The sequence below is a fragment of the Ursus arctos genome, unplaced genomic scaffold (assembly GCF_023065955.2).
Source record: "Ursus arctos isolate Adak ecotype North America unplaced genomic scaffold, UrsArc2.0 scaffold_1, whole genome shotgun sequence".
NCBI classification, from domain to species: domain Eukaryota; kingdom Metazoa; phylum Chordata; class Mammalia; order Carnivora; family Ursidae; genus Ursus; species Ursus arctos.
Genome location: NW_026622763.1, coordinates 39,240,727 through 39,260,576, shown reverse-complemented (window position 1 = coordinate 39,260,576; position 19,850 = coordinate 39,240,727). Strand labels below are relative to the sequence as shown.

Genomic DNA, 19,850 nt, shown 5'->3' with positions numbered 1-19,850 from the left:
CTTTGCTTTTGATACAGATTGTTTCCTTTTAATACACATTGTTTCAAAGATTTTTTTTTTTTTTTTTTTACTGGCTTTCTGTTGAAAAGTAAAACATCTGAACTTTTCTCCCCTAAGCATAACATTAGAAGAGAGTAGCTTTTTTTTTTTTTTAAAGATTTTATTTATTTATTCGACAGAGATAGAGACAGCCAGCGAGAGAGGGAACACAAGCAGGGGGAGTGGGACAGGAAGACGCAGGCTCCTAGTGGAGGAGCCTGATGTGGGGCTCGATCCCAGAACGCCGGGATCACGCCCTGAGCTGAAGGCAGACGCTTAACGACTGAGCCACCCAGGCGCCCCGAGAGTAGCTTTTTGATAGTATCTTCTTCCTGTCCAGTTCAGTCCCTGCTAGGCATGCCTTACTGTTTTTGCAAACTGTGGGTTGGGATCTACTACTGGATCAATTTAGTGAGTCACACCCGGCATTAGAAATAAAAGGAAATAAAAGTTTGAATAAAAATTCATGCATTGCAAGAGGAAGAATTGCCTCATGAAATTTTTGTTTCAGTTTTACATATGTATATATGTAATGAGTTGAAATGTAAGATATTTTTTATTACTTGTTGGGGGTCAAAAACCTTGAAGGACAATCTCCTATTCAATTGCCTTCTAAACTCTTGGTATTCTAGTTTCCTTCCCTCCCTTCCTTCTTCCCTCCCTCCCTCTCCATCCCACCCTCCCTTCTTTCCTTCCTTCCTTTTTTAAGTTTATTGCTTTTGATATTTTTTAATCATCTTTTTTAAACAAGATTTATTTATTTGAGAGAGCATGGGCATGCAGGAGCGCATAAGCTGGAGGAGGGGCAGAGGGAGAAAGGATCTCAAGCAGACTCCCCGCTGGGCACGGAGCCTGAGGCGGGCTCTCTTTCAGGACCCTGAGATCAGGACCTGAGCAGAGATCAAGAGTCGCTTAACTTACTGAGCCACCCAGATGCCCCCGATATTTTTTTCCCTAAGGGCTTATCTCTTCTGAGGACCATGTATTCACCATCCTTTATGCTCAATCTTTTCTTCACTTATCCAGCCTCTTTATAATAAACCTCACTGTCTCAGTGTGACATGTTGCTTTCTGTCTTCTCTTTTGGAGACTTTGAGCCTACTCTTCTTGTCTTCAAGAGGAGAAGAGGTAAAATCAGATCATTCTTTTTCCTCTTTATGTTTTTATTGAGGTACAGCACACATACAGTAAAATATACCCAATCCTAAGCAAACAGCTCAGTGAATTTTGACATCTGATTTTATCCATGTAAGGCATCATGCAGATGAAGATATAAAACATTTTCATCATCCCAGAAGGAAAGAGTGGCTGCTTTTTTTTTTTTTTTTTTAAGATTTATGTATTTATTCCAGAGAGAGAGAGAGAGAGAGAGAGCAAGCCCACATATGCGGGTCGAGGAGGGGCAGAGGGAGAGGTTGAGAATCTCAAGCAGATTCTGTGCTGAGCACGGAGCTCGATGTGGGGCTTGATCCCATAACCCCAAGATCAGGACCTGAGCCGAAATCAAGAGTTGCAAGCCCAACTGACTGTGCCACCCAGGTGCCCCAGAAAGAGTTTATTCTTAAATCTTTTCTGGAACAAGGTGGGTGTGTGAGTAAATTAGTAGATCCTCTCCAACTTTGGAGTCACATGGCATATATAGGTAATAATGTGGAATTTCGAAGTGGACAAAGGCCTAAAGCAACTGAGTTAGGACGTGTTAAAATAGAGGATGTTAATTGTGAATTTTGGAAGAATGAAACAGGACCAGCATAGGTGAGCCAAGGGGAAGAGCAAGGAAGAATCATTTCTGGAGGAGTTCAGGGTAAGAAAGGTTTATCTGAATTTCAGAGGAGAAAACATAAAACTTGGTTTGCTATTGCCACTGTAACAAATCACGACAAAGGCAGTATCTTGAAACAGCTCGAATGTATCCTCTTGCAGTTCTGGAGGCTCTGAGAGGAGAGTCTGTTTCCTTTGGCTCGTGGCTCCCTTCCTCTGTCTTCCCAGCCCATCCCTTCATTCTGTTTCCATTGTCCCACTGTTCTCTCTCTGTAGGTGAGCTTCCCCTGCCTTCCTCTTAAAGGGACACCTGTGATGACATTTAAGGCCAGCCGGATCATCCGGGATAATCTCCCCATCTCAAGATCTTTAGTTTAATCCCATCCGCAGAGTTCCTTTGTCATATGAGGTCACGTTCCCAGATTCTGGGGATTAGGATGTGGATCCTTGGTTTCTGTTCTTCAAAGAATCTTTCTTCACCACAGGAAGATCTTTTGGTTATTTGCTTTTAGTTCATGCTCCTTTTTCACATTAAATTAGTTTTCCTTGAACACTACATTGCACGTTTGATTCCCTCGCTCAGACGTCTTTGGTGACGCCCCTGTTAACCACTACAATTAACCTGACCTAGATCGACGCTGCAGTCGCCGTGGGCTGCCCGTTCTGCGTTCGGGCTTCACTCTCCGATCTCCAGTGCGGCGATGTGCGTCTCCTCGTTGTGCGCCCGCCACCGCTGGCCCTCGGCCTGCACGGCCTCGTCCGCCTGCCTGCGCTGCCCGGACCATCCCTGCGAGGCCTGCCCCCTGAGCAGTGTTTTCCTCACCCTCTTGGTAGTTTCTCAGGGCACCCGTAACAGATTGCCACCAACTCGGTGGCTTAAAGCTCCAGAATCTCATTCCTACACGATTGTGGAGACCAGAAGTCTGAAATCAGCGTGTCGGGCCTGGCTGCGCTTCTCTGACGGCCCGGGGTGGGGATCCGTCCCTGCCTCTGCTTTCGGGCGCGCCAGGCCTTTCTTGGTCTGTGGCGACAGAGCTCCAGCCTCTGCTCCGTCTGCACATGGCCTTCTCCTCCTCTCCCCGTGACTCTCTGCGCCTCTTATAAGGACGCTTGTCGTTGAAGTTAGGACCCACCCCAGTCATCTAGAACCGTCTCCTCTCAAGATACTTAATTTAGTTATATCTGCAAAGACCCTTTTTCCAAATAAAGTCACAGTCACAAGTTTTAGGAATCAGGATGTGGATATATCTTTTGGGGGGCCACGGTTCAACCCACTGCACATCTCAGCTCACAGTCCTGGTTTATTTCTTTGACCTCTTGACATCAGTGGCATAACTACAGACTCGGAACTCCTCATCTCTGTCCTGTTATTTTGTGCTTTAAGGGATACTTCCTGCCCTGGAAGGCAAGAAGGTTTCTTTTGCTATGCAACCCTTAGCTCCTGGTAGGGAGCTAACAAATGATAAAATTTTGTTTTGTTTTGTTTTGAAGAAAACCAAAGGTGGCATGTGAAAATCCTGGCATGGTGAATGTCAGGGTGCTCTTCTGGAATATAACAAGTGATCTTTCTCAGTGCAAGTTTTTTGTTTATTTCTGGTATTCTTTTTTGGGGGAGCTTTCTGTTTCTCAGAAATCCTAAGTGAGTGGTCGGGAGGGGGCAGCTCTGAAACAGAGCGGAGAAGCCTCTGCAGGGCAGGGCAGGGCAGGGTGGGCCTGGAGGGGACAATGGGTTTGGAGCTCTGCCGGGTAAAGCTTTGAGGCCGCTCGGCAGATCTGTCACTGTCTGGAATTTGTCTTACCTGGTCTCTTGGAAGTCTTCGGCTTCCCGGGAATTGTTTCCAGTGGGTTGTCCAGAGTTAGAAGATAGTTCTGGTAGGCACCCAAACTCGATCTCTCTCAGCACAGTGGAGCCCCCCACCCCCAGCCCTGCTTTCTCTGCAGAGCCAACTTTCCAGTGTCCTCCGCCCTACGGGCTCATTCTCCTTGGCCTGCCCTGTAAGCACAGCTGCCTTCCCAACTGTTTTCTTTTCTTCGTTTGGCTTAATTTCAAGGTTATCTGATAATACCTTTTTTTTCTTCAGTCTCAGTCTTACTTTGAATGGATGCTGGCAGTCTAGCCCTGTTAAAGTTTAAGTGGTACCCTGGTGTTTTTTGTACTAAGGATTTGAAGGTGACTGATTTTCAGCCTTTCTGGTATTTTCAAGGTTATGATATCTTCATCTGGAGTTTTATTAGATCCATGAATCCTCATATCACTGGTCGAGTCTGTGACATGGAACCATTGCTTATGGTGACAGCAGTCTGTGGCAAGGTTGCTCCATAAGGTACGTGCTAATCCTCTCCCATGATGGAGAGACTCTTGTTGAAAAAAGATTTTATTTATTTATTTAGGTGAGGAAGAGAGAGAGACAGAGAGTGTACCCATGCATGGGGCTGGGGGTCGGGGGAGAGGGACAGAGGGAGAGGGACAAGCAGACTCCATGCTGAGCACAGAGCTCAGGCCAGGGTTCCATCTCCTGACCCTGAGATCATGACCTGAGCTGAAGTCAGGAGTCGGTTGCTTAACAGACCGAGCCACCCAGGCGCCCCCCTCCCCCCCACCTACATGACGCAGAGACTTTAATGGAAGGGGTAAGAATGGCTGATGGTTTCAGGCAAGTGTGGGTTCGAATTTCATTCTGCCACTTTGCAGCTTTAGGGATGTTACTTAGCCTCTTCGAGCTTTAGTTTTGTCATCTGTAAAATGGAGATCATAGTTCCTATTGCATCGTTGTCCATCTTGGTGTGATAATGTACATACAAATCTCATAGCCCTGTCTGGTACCTGAGAAATGTCCCCAAAGTCGTGGCTGCTATTATTATTCACTTTGCAGGGAGAACTGGGATTCTCATGTTATTAAGGAATATTTTCAAGTCACCCGCGGTAAGATCCTAACTTGTAGGATCTAGGAAACAGACCAGTGTGTGTTGGGTAATGCTGTGTTGAATATGTCAGTCCTTATAATCTGGCTGTATGGTTATTTATTTGGTTTGTTTGTAGAAAGACAGAAAAATGGCAGGAATAAAAATACACTTACTGTTACTCAGTGGAGGCATGTATCGTGCTAGCTTTACAAAACTATACTTCTCATTAGTTCAAGGCCTCTGCCTCCAAAATCAATGGGAGGGTAGACTGTAGAGTATGGTTCAAGGAGTGTTAAATTCATATTTTTAAGAGTGATTTTGTGACTGTTAAAGTCTGAGAGCTTTATTCTGTATCACTTGGCTTATATAAGAGATGTGATTAAATACGTTGTTCTTCGTACTAGGGAAGCTTCGATTCATACATGCCTCGCTGGTTTTCAGGTTGAAAAAAGAAACCATAGTAGATGAGCCTCGGAGCAGACCCTGGCCCAGAGGCAACATTTTGGATTAAAATGACTTTCCTTAAGCCCCTCTGTATATTAGATCATTTCAGGGGAAAAAGAAGGAAGGGGCACAAAGTGGTAGAACTTGAGTATATTGGGCCATCATCTGATGCTGGACTTTGGTTTTGTGACTGGATGTGGGAGACTTTTTCCAGAGTTAATTGGTTCATGAGTTGAAGAATTCCTTGTATTTAGGGGCATGTGTTCTTATAATGGAGGGAATCTCTCAGATTTAGGTCCTTATAGCAGAAGACACGAGGTTCGATGCACGAAAGAACTTCCATGTGGCGTTTTCTGTCTGAATGTAACTTGCACGAGGGTAGAAACTTGGTCACATTTGCTCGTATACCTCCAGAATTTAAAATAGTGTGTGGCTCCTTATAGGTGCTCAGGACAGATTGGTCCAGTGCATGAATGACCACGGGCAGGAAAGGCAGTGAACTTGGAAGGGTTCAAAATACCGTCTGTACTCTCTGCTGGTTTTTTCCTGGACTGGCCTTTCCTAAGGGTCAGGAAGTTGTTTGGAAGAGAGATCCATCCATGCTGGGCGCATGGCATGTGGAGATGCCCGTTCTCCAGTGTGCCAGGTGCTGGAGATGAAATGGTACAAAAGATCTTATCCAGGATCTTCCTCAATGTTTGGATCATTGTGGTTTCTATGTTTCCACAATGTCTGTAATAAAAGATAATTCCCTAGACTGACCCTTCTTAAAGTACTAGGGAGAACGCTGATTCAGGTTTGGAGTGGATCTTCAACCATTGAGCCTAAGTCCGTCTTGAGATTTTTTTTTTTAATTGTCCTTGAGAAGGAGCTAGACAAGTGCGTCATTTATTTACATGATTTCCCTGTCTAAGCAGTTTTAGTGGGCTTCTTGCACTGCTTTCTGCTCCCTGTGGGTGAGGAGTCAGGGCACCCTGCTCCTTCATTTCTGCTAATAAAAGAATGACTCTCAGGGTCTGGGATCCAAACCTAATAATGATCGTCATGATGCAGAGGGGTTGAGAGTGGGTTGATCTTTTTCCCTTCCTCCCTCTCTCCTTTCTTTCGAAATGTTGACCCTGTGTCCTCCAGTGTTTCCTAAGCACCAAACGGAGATCTTATTCATATGAGTTCAACTTTAAAGTCTCCTCATTTTGATCTTGGGGCTCAGAAGCCAGGTATGGATGAGAGGAGGGGGGGATACAAGGCTTGCCAGGGGATTGAGTAAGCTCATGCGCACATTTCATAATTTTTGCCATTCCTGGTTGTGCTGAATTTCTGGGGCGGGCGGGGGGAGGCCTGCAGTTCTATTACCAACAAGGGAGCAGGAATTGTGGTTGCTGTCGGGCCGGCAGCCAGGAGGATATTTATAGTTGTAGTGAGTGGCTGTGAGCCCACCGTGGTTCTGGATATGCCTCCTGCCTTAAAGTTCCCGGTGTTCTTGAACCGAACCCTGCCCTTGTTGGCCAGACAGTAGTTAATGATAAAGCAGGCGGCTGCAGGATGTGGTGCGCGTGATGGCCTTGGCGGCTTGCAGCCTGCAGGTGCTTTGGCTGACCTGAACCCCTAACAGAAGAGCAGGTGTCCCCCTCCCTCCCCTGGTCAGGGTTATGATGATTTCCTGGCGTTTCTCAGAGTTGGCTTCATTGAACACTTGCTAACCAGAGTCCACTTTCTCTGGGCCACACAGGCCGGGTCATGTTAAGATCTGTGACCCCAAAAGAAAATGCAGGTCATGAATTTAACTTTCTCATCTCTCTTTGAATTCACGTTGGAGATTTAGGCTCACCCTGCAGAAGGGGCAAAATCAGGTGATGCTTTGCAGATTTTAGCTCCCGTTAAGGTATAAGAACTAGAAGGGAAAAGTGAAAGAGTAAGTTCTCACAGGAAACAACCAAAAATACAAAAACTTTTTCTTGCTTACATGGTAAGGTATAACATATGTGTTTGTGTTAACCGGTGGGTGTTCTTAGGATGGAATGATGGTTCATCTGTTAATTTGCATTTGCAAAGTGACAAAACCCAGACTAGCCTCAGTAAGATGAGAATCTGATGGTTGCTGTACTGGGGAGTCTAGAGGAGGGCAGGTTTTAGATCCAGGGTGACCCAGGACTCAAGCAGGTGTCCCTGGGACCCTGTTGTTTTCTTCCTAATTCTTCTTTCTTTGCCGGCTCCAATCTCAATCAGGTTTTCCCTTCGTGGTGGTCAAATGGCTATGGCATATTCTCCCAGGTTCGAGTAAAATGAGAAAAGCAAACTTTTTTCTAGCAGTTCTGGCAAAATCCCAAGATTCACTCTGATTGGACCAGCCTAGGTCACATCCCACCCCACAATGGAATGCTGTGTGTTGATTGGTAACATTCAATACGAAAAGGAAGGGGCCTAGCCCCAACCCAAGTCAGGGGTTGTTGTTGGAAGTGGGGGTGGTGTTGGGGAGGCACACAGTTCCTACAAAATAATTCTATAAATCACGTATCAGGAACCTTTGTTACCAGGAAGGAGTATTGTTTTGGGACCTCCTGGATGGTTGCTTGATGGTTACCCCCTTGGTTTTCAGGAAGCGGTAAGTCCTTGGTGTGTTTTCTAGGTAAGTCTGGCCTCCCTTAGAAGCGGAGGGCCAGTGATTCTGCTGATGCCCCAGGGATGCTCACTGCAGGGGATCAAATTACTGTAGGTCTTAATGGATGCCATGCTAGGTGGCTCTATGGTGTGACATTAGCTCGGTTAGCTTGCACCGTATGCCGTTACATCAAAGATTGTAGCTGGACAGCTATTCTTGACATATGTTTTGTTTGTCCCTGAAAGCACGTGTTCTGTTTCTCTCTGGCCGGCCGTTCAGATGCATTTTGAGTGACTGTCTCGTCAGCTAGGGGCTGGGGAGAGGGGAGGAAAGGCTGCATTTTGGCAGCACTTCAAGCCTGGAGCAGCATCCTGCAGCCAGCACCATAAGCTGTATAATTTGTCCACGGAGGCCTATGCATTATAGAAATGAAAATTCCTTCTCTGACAGCATTCATTGCTTAGCACGCAGCAATTTGGCTGTCAGAAACAGCTGGCCCTGCGGGGTGGGACAATGGAAAGGCGAGAGCAGAGAGAGGCCAGTGCTTACTCAAGTCTCCCACTGTGGGAGGCTCAGGTTACGGAGACCATCATTAACAGCAGACTGCGAGGGGCTCTAAGGCAAAGCTTCCAGTGAGCAACAGCCCATGGCACAGACAGTTAGTGATTTCCCCCCGTTTTTGCTGAATGGAACAAAAAGATAAATTAAAAATAAACTATTAACCGTTGCTGACTCTCAAATTTTGGCTTTTCCTAAATGTTCCGTTCTGCTTGTGTCTTCTGTCGGGTGATGAGCATTTCTGTGGAAGTAAATCCCTTTTAACCTAAGTACCTAAGTATAGATTGCTGTTGGTGCATTGTAGAAAACTCGGGAAGGACTGGGGTGCAGAGCACGAGGGATTGCTTGACAACTGCATATTTGAGGTCTGTAACTTTTAGTTTCTACTTATATAGAAGGAATTCGATGAAAAGACCAGCACTGAGGACCCCGTGAGGAATGTTCCAGCGTCAAGTAGAAAGCGGGTGTACATTCCCCCCCCAGTGCATGTGCTGGAGACAGGACTGGGACAGGGGAGCTGTGTGGCTCGAACCTGCTCTGCTGTGGGAATCAGCCGTGAGGCTGGCTGTGTGCATTTTCCTGTATTGATTCCATGACTCACGGAGTGATCTAAGCAAAAAGCACACTTAAACTACAGAGGAGACAGCTGTCTGTTACAGGAGGCCCTATTTTCTGGGTTTAATGGCGCCAGGTTTTTTCCTATTAGTTTGTACACTGGAGATGTACTTGCTTGTTATGTGTCATAAAGGGTCTTTATTTTTTCCTTTTTGAAAAAAAATACAGTCTTCTAAAAATCATCTTTTAAATATTATTCCTGACTTTGATTTCACAACAGAACTTGCCACCCAAGAAAGCAGTAGTAAATTTTTTCTTTCTTTCTTTCTTTCTTTCTTTCTTTCTTTCTTTCTTTCTTTCTTTCTTTCTTTCTCTTTCCTTTCCTTTCCTTCCTCTTTTCTTTTCTTTTCTTTTCTTTTCTTTTCTTTTCTTTTCTTTTCTTTTTAAGCTACGTGGCAAAAAGGCATGATTTTCATGTAGCAAAGGTCCAGAGAAGGTTTAAAGCCATGCGGTGGGAAATACCTTGCCTTTTTGAAGTGAACAGCATTTTAGAGATATTGAGTGGCTCTAGATAAGTTTGGCTGTTGGAATTTGGTTGTCGTTCAGTGTGGATGGAACTGTCTCCCCCCCCACCTCTAAATCTGTTTCCCTTTTATATGATAGAGGCTGAAGTTCCCAGATGTTGTTTGGATTAAAGATGTGTGTGGGGAGGGGGGGAGAAAAAAAGCTTTCTTAATGATAATAACAGAGTCAGACTGGCTGGTTCTGTACTGACAGGAAAATGGAGAGATAAAAACTCCATTAATGGTGTGTGCACTGCCTAAGTAGCCAATAAAACAATGCTGTCCTCACTGGAAGCCGGTCCCAGACTGGCAGTGCTTTGTGCCAACTGCAGGAGACAACAGCTGCAAAGAGGGGCAGAAGTATTCAGTCAAGAGTCTGTGTTACATGACTGGCTTCGGGGGCGGTTCTTTTGTTCTCTCCCTCCTCCTTCTCCTCCTCCTCCTCCTCCTGCTGCCCCCACTTTTGCCCATTTTCCTTGATGAGCCCTTCTTAATGCTCGCTGTTCCAGAAATTGAACCACATCTGATTAAAACTTAATGGTTACTCACAGAAAGAAGTTGGCTGGTAGTTTCTAAGCCAATTTGTCTGGGTTAGTTTGAGTTTTCGATAATAGAATTTGTTAATTTATATAAAGTGTATCCAAGGGTTACGAGCCTTAAAGTTGGATAGTTCTGCTGAAGAACCAAGAGAATCGTCACTTGTCACTGAGGTAATGCTGTAGTTTCCCCCCAGACAGCTTTGAATTTCCATCCTCAAAATTAGTAGCAAAAAAAAATTCTTCCCCCCAATGTATCTCATTTTGGTGAGTGGCAAAGGCTTGGTTTAGTCACATTCATTCTCTGTGTGCTGAGCCCATTCTCTGATAAAGAGAGACCCTGGGCCAGGCAGGCAAGGCCGCATGCAGGAGACCTCACTTTAGGAACTTGCTGTCTCAAGGCTTGAGGCCAGGTAAGCCCTGACTGTCACCAGAGAAGGGAAAGAAAGAAATGCTATTTGAGTGGTGTAGAAGAACAGTTCTGGAAATTCAAAAGAGAGGTGATCCAACGACCTTGTATGGTTTCTGTTTCCTGTGAGTTTACAATCTAAGTTACTTTGACTTTTTGATTTCTGGTGTGTGACAGGGAGGGAACAGATATTTGAGTGGGGGGAGTTCTCTAGACTAGCCAGAATGCTGGTGGTGGTGGGGGGGTGTGGCACCCTGAAGGCTCTGTGGCAGAAGAGAGACAGTCACAGTCCCTTGGGTGCAAGCCCTGTGTCAGAGACTCTGCCAGGGCTAGGAGACGCAGATCTGATTTTAGGTGCAACCTGTGTTTCCCTTTCGGAAACTCCACGTGGATTGTAGTGGTCTCAAGGATCCTGGCTGCAGACCCCTCGCTCCCAGACCACTTCCAGGCCACACCAAGGGGCCTGTGGCCATGCTGTCTCAAACATGGTCTCTTCTCTTTTGTGACTCAAGATGGCAAACTAAGGTTCTGGGCAAACCATTTCCTTTATATAAAACTTTTATGATAGGCATTTAAAAAAAAAAAAGTATGTGGCCTTTCCTAGTATCATTTTTATTTAGATGGCAAACTAGAGATACTGTTCTGAGGAAATAGGGCTCCTCAGTGATTAATATTAGGTATTGAATGGCCTTTAATGTGGCATGTTTACACTGTTGTGGCACCTTGTCTTTTTCTAAATGTCAGACCAGCGCTGTGTTAATTTTACATCCTAAAGGACTTGGGTGAGTTCCAGATGTGACTCTTTGGTTTTTGTTTTTAGAGTTTATGGTATAAATGACTCCATAGTGTTTTTGACAGCTGTTCGTATATGCATCCGTATTGACAAAGAATATCACCATATATTAAATTAAAGGTGTCATTGGCTGGTTGGTTGGTGGTGACTTGCATTCAGTTTTCTCCTCCCTAGATAACCCTTGAAAGATGGAATCTGCCAAGTTGGTATCAAGTTTTCTCTTGAGTCTATCAATAAACCCTACTGATGAAGGGACCCTTGCTTTTACCGTTGGTTTTCAGTTGTGCCGTGGGGCAGAGCTAGATGGCAGTCTGTGGTGAGTCTCACAAGTCATATCTTATTTCTTCTTGAGGTAAAGAAGTTTTGACAGACTTCAGAGCTGATTCAGCAGCACACTCCCCTATGCCTTCTGCTTTGTCTTCCAGAGTGAGAAAAGAACGGAATTCAAAGACGAGCCAAAGTAACTACAGTTTTTAGTTGTTAAAAGTCAAGAACTATTAAGAAAAGGAAGGAAATGAGTATCCCAGAAGTTCAGATAATGGTTGTAATGGTAACAACGGCATCAGCAGTAATGGCTTACTTTTTCATGGTGCATATACGTCAGGTTGTGTTCTGAGTCCTTTACGTATATTCACTCTTTTAATCCTTACAATAACTATGAGGCACGCACAACTTTTTTTTTTTTTTAATCTTAATTCTGCAGCTCAAGGAAATGAGTCCCATTAAGTGATGCCCCCAAGGCTGTAAAGACAGCAGATTGCAGGGCCTGGATTCTAACTAGGCCGGCTGGACTCGGTTCTGAGTTTTAGCTACAGTTAGGGGAGGAAGAAGATACGGCGGGGGCGGGGGGTAGGGTGTGGGCGGCTGGTCATTTCCTAGACAACATAATTAAGGCCTGCAGTAAAGGTATTAGTTGCATTTTTAATATATATGGATTAAATGTATATTCATATAATATGTATCCATAAATCATACTGTATTTGAGAAATGACAGATGTGGGTGTGAGATACTTAGTTTCCTTACCATTCTTGATGTTTGACGAACAAAAAAACCCTATAGTTGGGAACCACTCTCTCCCTCGAGAGAGAGAAAATTCATATACAGAAGTTTTGGAAGCTTTTCCCAACCCTGGCATATTCCTTCCGTGGAACATTCATATTTATTTGCCTTTTTTCCCCTTAATTACCTTACATATTGGATCTTGTCTTTGCCAAAGGCATTAGGAGTTGAGTATAACTCTGAAGTAGAAGTGAAAGCCTTGTGTGTGTGTGTGTGTGTGTGTGTGTGTGTGCGCACATGTGTGCTTGCTAGGAAAGTTCATACAAAATTATATTTAAAATAACTTCTAAACATGTATTTGACCTATTCTTCATATGTCCAAAGTGAAAAATGATAGGAGGACACCTCATGGGTGTGTTCAATCAGTCTACATTTGGTTGTAAGTTCTGGGAGACTCGGTTGAATATATGCTAGAGTGTGCTGTCTTAAAATAAACCTGACTGCGCCGCTGTGCTCGTAAAAACAACAAAAATGCTGCTCATGAAACAACATTTTATTAAAAAAAATTATTACCTAAGCGTTCCCTCCCTCAATACTTAATGCTTTCAAAATTAGAGCTAGCAGAAGCTAGCCTTTTCCTTCCTGCCAATTTTAGAAAATAAGCTATCCTAAAACTTAGAGAACGTTATCATTTCCCTCTGGGATCTAAAAAAGTAAAAAAGCAAAATCAGGGAGACAAATATTTATAAAATGGACGAGGGTTTAGTGACCTGAAACTCAGCAGAATTTTTCTCAGAATTGTTGACAGGGTGAATGGTCAACAGAGGCAGTTGCTCATGTTTTATTTCCTTTTAATCCCGTGTTGTGCTTTCGTGGTCCTGTCGTCTTATTGAAAGAATCCCAGCTCAGTGATATTCAGCTCACTCTCCAGTTCCACCAGAGAGCAATCCTCAGACGCTTAAAGCGCAGTGGAAGACAGCTACTTTGTTAACCCCTTGGTCTCTCAAGGATCTCTTGAGTGTGAGGATTTAGTTGGCTCCCCTGTAGCCTCTACTGGAGGAGGGGAGAGCTGGCAACTCGCTAGTCTTTTTAGCTCTTCTTGAATTGTTTTTTCCAGGGTAGAAACCTGTGTGGTGTAAGGTTGATAAGTTTTTAAATATGTGTGTGTGTGCGTGTGTGTGTGTGTGTGTGTGTGTGTATAGATACACACATACATAAACACACACATATACGCTATGTATATTGAAGGGGTCCGTTACTTGATCAAATAGAACACATTTTAAGTGAGAATGGTGTTATTAAAACCACTATGAAGAATTAATTTCACATGAAGAATTCTGGCCCCGTTGGGAATTTGGGTTATTCATGGTAAATGTAGATTGTTCGAATTCATTGTCAGGTAGGTTGTTTGCAATATCACAAGTGATTGAAAAATTGATGTTTCAACTTGTGCCGATATAAATTAAATCACAGGTGTGGAATCTTGAGGCTTGCAATGAGAAGTCTGCTAACACAATCAACTTCAGGCATGTTTTATTATATAGAATTAATCTATAAAAAATGAATCCTGGTGCAAAGCTATGTGTTCTAATTAATAGCAGTCCAGACCAGGAGGCTGTATAATTCCGTGAGTGGACTGAATGCTTAATGACTCTTGAGGTGATTAAAAGTATAGAAAATGTCTCTGTTTGGTGGGTACTCATATCAAATTACTTGGGTAAGGAATCCAGAAATTGAGGTGTCGTAGATCGTGTAGTCTGGTAATAATAGCACATGCTTCTGGGCGCAGGCCTACCCCACCCTCCCACCTCACATCACTGACCTCAAAGCGTCACTGGAACCCAGAAGACAATTCCAGAGAGCTTGGCCCTGATTCTAGGTGGGCTGGCCTCGGTCCCCACTCTTCACTTGCCCCATCTTTCCTGCTTCTGCGTCTTCCCTTTAGTTTTCTCCCACCAGCTGGCATGTCCTTTCTGAGAGCCCCTTCCGTTTTAATTTTTTGCCATTTCCCGTCAGTCTGAGCAGACTCGTTCTGCCCATCTGATAGGTAGGTGGGGACTGGGGCTCAGAGAGTAGCATGCTCAAGATGCCAGAGCCTAGGAAATGACAGGCCTCGGTTCAGTTCCCACACTGAACGGTGTGATTGCAAAGCTTCAGTTCTCTCTGTAAAAATGAACTGGGAGACACAGTACGTCTGTGTAGTTACCAGCACAGCATACACTTGGGGTCTGAGGCTGTACAGAAAGAGGCCGCAGAGCTTTCAGACTGATTTTTTTCGAAACCGTTTTATTGAGTTAGTTCATATATGATAACGTGCCCCCTCTCATGGTGTGCAATTCAGTGGCTTCGAGTAAATCCACAGCGTTGTGCAACTGTCACCTATCCGATGTCAGGCCATTTCATCACCCCCAAAAGAAACCATCAGCGTGTAAGACTGAGTTTAGCGCTAAGAGCATTGGAGGAGAAGCTGAAGGTTGGGCTCCCACTCATCTGGTGCACGGGGTGAGGGTAGAAGCCGAGCTCCCAGTCCAGTCCCCCAGTGGGGACCGGTGTTCGTTGACTGTGTCACGGAACCCTTCAGAACAGCAAATTCTAAATGTTTTTTTTTTTTTTTTTTTTAACCCATGTCCAACTTTGATAAATTATCTCACATTCTCTGCCCATTTGTAGTAAGAAAATGACAGCATTTAAATTTTTTTCCAAGGGTGCCTGGGTGGCTCAGTGGGTGAAGCGGCTGCCTTTGTGTTGGGTCATGACCCCAGGGCTCCCTGCTTCTCTGCCTGCCTCTGACCCTCCCCCATGCTCCTGCTTTCGCTGGATTGTGGGCTGTCCCTCTCTCTCAAATGAAAAAAAAAGATCTTAAAAAAATTTTTTTTCCAAACACATACTTATTTATGTCTTTGATTTTTTTTCTAAAAAATGTATCTGCCACCCCCATTCTTTCGACTGGAGAATCATCTGCGTCTCCAGACTTCTAGGTCATCTTCATTGCCGGTTTGCTTGAACATATTCAATGAATCAATACAGTCATGATTTAAAATGACTCATGCATTAAGCAATTTCATGTGTAAACTTAAAGTGATCCCAGCCAGTGAGTACTACCAACAGGCACATTTATTCCTTGGATCTTCCTTCTCTTTTCCTTAATATTCAACTTTGGTCATTTTCTCCTTTCTGTTACATTCTTTATGCTTATGAAATTAAGCTCAGTTACATTATAGAGCAATTTATGTATGTGTTCTTTTCTTCCCTGCTGCGTGGTATAAAAAGGGTGGTGCTGGGAAAATGGGTGGTGGGGTGGGGAATAACCATGAAGAAGGTAGCACTGTTGTGGTAAGAAGAACTCATCTTTTGGCCCCTCTGGCCCCCAGCACCTTGACTGAAGACATCTGGAAGGAGGCCAGGGAGTGAAAGCCTAGCCTTGAAAACTATACAGAGGCCTGGCTCTAAGGGACCACCTTGGGAATACTTTTCTGGGGGAAAAAATGTTTTTCTTTTAAGATGAAGCATCTTCCTTCTTACGTTTTACTGACAGCATCTTAGTTTCCAGTAATACAGTATTAGCGTGGTATTCAACTGCTGTTCTCAAGTTACTTTTCTATATATATGATTTAGAAGATTATGTTCTAAAGTATTAGAATAGGGAGTACTTCCCTGTATATATATTTATATGTATGTAAAAGTCAGTAGGAAACTATGGTTTAGTGTATACATTTAGTTTACACATTGTCTTTTTGTATGAAATAAACACTTTAGTTCTCTCTTAGTTTCTATAATTTAGAATTTGGGGATTTTTTTTTCCTTGAATTAAAAACCATGACAACACTAAAAGTGGATCCTGGTAGGCCTACCTTTTTTTTTTTTTCCATTAGCATAATTATTTCTCAATTTTTATTGTTCATATGTCCTTTGGAGAATCCCTCTTATGCTTTGAATCCATTATCAGGGTTCACCCGTTCATCCATCAACATTTATTAAGGACCTATTATTTATAAGAGTTGTCCCTGATGTTTCAGAAATGAAAAAATACTCCTTATCTTCAAGGAATCACAGACTCACTAGGCAGTGAAATTTTTTTTTAAAAAGTACTTTTTAGGTGCCATGATAATTAAGTTTGGGAGCAACCAATGTGAGTGCACGTATCTCAGACAGAGTGTAGGCATGGGGGCAGGTAAGGCTTCCATCAGGAGGTGATTTGTGAGCTGATCCTGAGGCATAGGGATTTGACAGATGGAAAAAGACCCTTTGGGGGACAAGGGTAAAGGCAGGAGGTGAATAAGATTGTGGTGTCTTCAGGGTGCTGTATGGTGCAATTAGGGTCAGAGTACCTGTAGAGTGATGACTGGGTGAGGTCTCAGGCCAGGTCATGGAAATCAGAAATATGCTCATGCTGAGGAGAGCCATTGATGGTTCAGTAGAGGAGAGGCAGCTCAATGGGTATTGACCGCCTTGGTGGCAGGGGTACCCAGAGGAGATCACCAAGGAGGCAGTTGGAAATGTTGCTGGTGGGAGACCATAAGAGCTGGGACAAAGGCAGTAGTGGGGTTTGTAAGGTGAACCCCTTGTTTCCAACTTTGTCATCAAGGTTCTTTGGCGGTTCCATTGCATGAGATAGGACATAAAGGAAGACTAGCAGATTCGGGGTGGTGGGTGAGGTGGACATGCTGACTTTAGTTTTGTTAATCTAGATTCCTTGTCTTGGGAACTGGGCATATTCTCATGCCCCTTGAGAGACTATTCTTGAATAACCTCTCCCCCCCCAACACTCTTCTACTTTTTGTGCATTTTCTTACTCAGTTATTCTTCAGTTGGCAAACAAATTATTGGTAAGCAAATTAAATTAAAAGCAAACCTGTATGAGTTAAGAACCCAGTGGCTAAATTAAATGAAAATTGTTATTTTTATTATTTTTTTAATGAATGGATTGTATGCCATCTCAATACAGGAGTAGATTGGAAAACCATTTTTTTTTTTTTAAGATTTTATTTATTTATTTGACAGAGATAGAGACAGCCAGCGAGAGAGGGAACACAAGCAGGGGGAGTGGGAGAGGAAGAAGCAGGCTCATAGCGGAGGAGCCTGATGTGGGGCTCGATCCCATAACGCTGGGATCACGCCCTGAGCCGAAGGCAGACGCTTAACTGCTGTGCCACCCAGGCGCCCCTGGAAAACCATTTTTAATTAAAGACGTAGCCTTTCTTGTTGGCATAATTCTTGAGGAATCCTGCTAGCGATTGTAAAAGAAATATCTAAACAGAATTTTTGAGCTGGAGGGAAACTTAGCAACTTGGGCCACCACTCTCAATTTATAATTAGGGAAATTGGATGCCAGAGAGGATAAGTGACTTCCCGGTGTCACACAACTGGCGCAGGGACACGTCTAGCTCTTCAGTTCAGTGTTTTCTCCACCATACCTTGATGACTCCCTGCAATCATCCCATCAACATGGAGCAGAGTTGGAAGAACTGTAATGTTCAAGGCTGCTCAATCTCAATCTCTGGTAGACCCAGAGTCACCTGGCTTCTTGACTTTAATCTTAAATTAATCTCACTGTTCATCAGTCAGCAAGTATTTGTTGACTAGTTTGGAAGGGATGCTCCCCCAATTATTATAAAATTAAAAGATAAATAAAAGGCTATTTTTCTCTTTAAGAAGTTGCAGGTTAGTTTTTCAGATAACTCATTACAGGACTGGCAACTACTTATAAAATGCCTAGCTTGTCTGACATAATTATGGATATGCAGTATACACATATGCACACAAACAGTAACAACAAGAAAAGAAAGCCATAAAAATATTGTTCACTTTTAATTTTTTTTTAAAGTTACTGGGTCTTTTTTTGTTTGTTATCTTGTTCTCTCCGCACAGGGTGGGGGGGGTCAAGCAGTTGCCTCGCCTAGCCTTGGAAATGCCTATGTGCCTGTGGGCAAATAATATATTAAACCAAACAATTAGAAAAAGAATGTTGATTGCCTTTTATTCAGTTTATTCTCAGTGAACCTTAATTAGGGAGAGGGATCTGGTAAAGATTTTATTTAGGTTGGTAGTTGACATAAATATTTTCAAGAGGGCATCGGAAGAATGCTTTTTAAAAGCTTTAGTTCTCTCTTCATTTATTTTGGTACTCCTGTTTTGCAGTAGTCCTATCAGTGTTTTTGGAAATTTCTGTTGATACAATTGTGAAAAACTTAACCTTATTTTGGAGATGTTTAATTAATAAATGTATTAGGAAAACTTACTACCATTCTAAAGTGAGGACTGCTTTTATGAAATAGTATTTTTTTCTACAATTTTTTGGTATGTTTCTTTATGTTTTTTTGTGTTAACATGTTCCACTCAAATAAGAGTTATTAGTACATTTTGCACTGTTTTAAATTTAATTTAAATTTAATTTAAATTCTAGGGTAGAAGCTTAGCCGTTTAGTGATAGAGAAGTTTTAGGTCACCAAGTTTATGAGGTTGAAATTGTTAATGCTTGGGATGTTTCTATAATTTTAAGCTCCATTCATTCCACAAATATTTAAATAGGTCTGGTGTGATGCTAGACCAGGTCATGGAGTTTACAGCGGGATATTGGATACACAGAGTCCTTACTTCCAAGAAGCTTCCCTGTTGAAGCTTTGCTAATGTCTATCTAGTGAGGATATATAAACACAGGAACTCCGGAGTAAAGCTTAGGAGAAACAAAATGCCAGACACCCCATTAGAAAACCAGAAAGTCTGGTTCTGGCCCACGTGGGAGGCATCCCTGCGAACTCTCGTAAAAGTGCTTTGAGATCATCAGCTGATGAAAGCCTCCATAGTTTTATGTGTGAGGGTAATCATCAAGGATTGCCACATTTCTTTGAGACAACAGACGAAACACGGTAATGGGGATTGCTGCATTGCTGCAGGAATTGGATTTACATTTGTGAAAGCTGACCCAACAGACTGAGAAAGGCAATCTAATGACTGGGAAAGTCTAATTCTGTTTCAAGAGTATGGGTTGGGAGGATGGAAGAAATGACAGGTTCCTCCATTCTTACCTCTACCTGTTATTCATCCCTCTGTACACAAGGTGTTCTGATTTCTCACTTAGAACCTTTTTGAGATTTAGAGATAGCAGGAATAGAGCTAGTTGGGCTTTGGGCTGGTGGGCTGTCTAGAAACTCAGATCTCATCTAGAACTGACATGATGCCATGGATCAACCACAGACCCATTAGCTGGGTGAGGGCTAATAGGATTTGAAAAAATTAACACCTACAATATTAAAAGCAGATAGAAAGATAACAGGGAAAATGCAATGGATCCATTGAATTTCTTTTCTTTCTTTCTTTCGTTCTTTCTTTCTTTCTTTCTTTTTTTTTTTTTTTTTGTAGGCTCCATGCCCAGCACGGGGTTCGATCTTGCGACTGAGATCAAGACCTGAGCCAAGATCAAGAGTTGGACATTTAACAGACTGAGCCAGCCAGGCAACCCCAGATCCATTGCATTTCTTTATCGAGCTACCAGCTGTGCTACAAGGCCTACTAAAGGCTTGCTGTGCAGTTGGTAACATCAGCTGAGCAGAAATGCTATTTCCTTCCCAAACTGGTTACAAGACACATTGGGCTTCGCCTAGGGACAGAAATAACAAAAGGAAAAGACAGGGCAGGAATGGAAAAAGGGAAGAGAGAAGGAGCGAGTTACGTGGGCTACCTAGGAGTGAG

The 19,850-nt window shown here is 43.3% G+C and overlaps 1 protein-coding gene across 5 annotated transcripts in view; it reads left to right on the top strand.

The window, feature by feature from the left end:
* ACVR1 (activin A receptor type 1) overlaps nucleotides 1-19,850 on the top strand; it is a 128,835-nt gene that overhangs the window by 24,381 nt on the left and 84,604 nt on the right. For 2 of the 5 annotated variants that reach the window (XM_057317917.1, XM_026492752.4), the window contains exon 2: nucleotides 4,005-4,124. The exons of 2 other annotated variants lie outside the window; for them this stretch is intronic. The gene's annotated coding sequence lies outside the window, so the exon portion shown is untranslated. One more of the 5 variants, XM_026492755.4, reaches the window with a different exon arrangement.